This window comes from Pongo pygmaeus, chromosome 21 (genome assembly GCF_028885625.2).
Source record: "Pongo pygmaeus isolate AG05252 chromosome 21, NHGRI_mPonPyg2-v2.0_pri, whole genome shotgun sequence".
Lineage (NCBI taxonomy): Eukaryota > Metazoa > Chordata > Mammalia > Primates > Hominidae > Pongo > Pongo pygmaeus.
The window spans coordinates 1,560,217-1,561,590 of NC_072394.2; the positions used below are offsets into that span (position 1 = coordinate 1,560,217).

General features: G+C 36.1%; 1 pseudogene; it reads right to left on the minus strand.

The window, feature by feature from the left end:
- Positions 1–364: 364 nt before the first annotated feature.
- LOC129022224 (U6 spliceosomal RNA) lies at positions 365–456 on the minus strand (annotated as a pseudogene).
- Positions 457–1,374: the final 918 nt, after the last annotated feature.

The window sequence follows — 1,374 nt, forward strand, 5'->3', positions numbered from 1 at the left end:
ATAGAAATAGTAGATTAAAGATCTACTATTTCATTTTCAGGGGTAGAAAATAACAACACATGTATGGAAGATGGAACCTCTCTTGCCTCCTCAAAATTTTCTAAACTGGCCAGGCATGGTGGCTCAGGGCTGTAATTCCAGCACCTTGAGAGGCCAAGTCAGGAGGATCACTTGAGCCCAGGAGTTCAAGACTAGCCTGGGCAACATAGCAAGACCCCATCTCTACAAAATAATTTTTAAAATTAGGTGTGTGCCTATAGTCCCAGCTACTCTGGAGGCTGAGGCAAGAGGATCACTTGAGCCCAGGAGTGCAAACCTGCTGTGAGCTATGACCCCGGGTTACACAGTGAGACCCTGCCTCAATAAAAAAAAATTGCGTGTCATCCTTGCACAGGGGCCATGCTAATCTTCTCTGTATCGTTCCAATTTTAGTATATATGCTGCCGAAGCAAGCACTCTATTTTTCTTTTATCACCTTGGAATCTTTGGGGAATATGGACCAGTTGCTTGACAGAATGTCTCTCAATTTGGTTTTGCCTAATGTGCCCTCTTAATTAAATTTATGTGATAATTGTGGAAGTAGTTCCATAGCTAGAATGCTGTGTTATTCTCAGTATATCATATTACAGGCTCAGGATTATTATTTTTTCAAATATTGGTGATGATCACTTTCATCATTTGTTTAAGGTAGTGACTGTCAGATTTCTTTGCACTAAAGTTACTATTTTCTCTTTTTAGTTACTAAATGTCTTGAAAGGAGTGACTTCAGACCATAGGAATATCTTGCTATTCATCACCCAGTAGACTTAGCATTCACTGTGGATATTTTTCTGAAGCAATTTTTACTAAATTGTTTGACACATTTTGAGCCTCTATATCTATCATATCTTCTGCATTTCTTACTTGGAATTTTACTGTAAGGAAGGGCTCTTTCTTCCCTACCATTTATTTGTTTATTTATTTATTTTTGTATGAACTCATAGATTTTTATTTTATGCTATGGATTATGACTTTTACTATCATTATTTCTTTTGATGGTCAAATTTTCCTAGACCCTTTGAGGATTTTATTCTTGAAATCATTGTGACATCAGATACTTGCATTAAAATGCATTAAGATGCTGGGTAGCTATGTTAGTTCATTGAATGACAAACAGATCAATACATGATATATATATTGGGAAAAATAGGTTAAATATAGATATTCTAGTATTCTATTTAAATAGACCTTGTATGTAGAATAATGCCCCTACCCCAAAGATATCTATGCCTTAGTATCCTAAGCCTGGGAACATGTAAACATTACATGGCAATAGAGACTTTGCAGATGGAATTAAATTGCTAATCAGCTCATCTCAGAAAAGGGAGATTATTC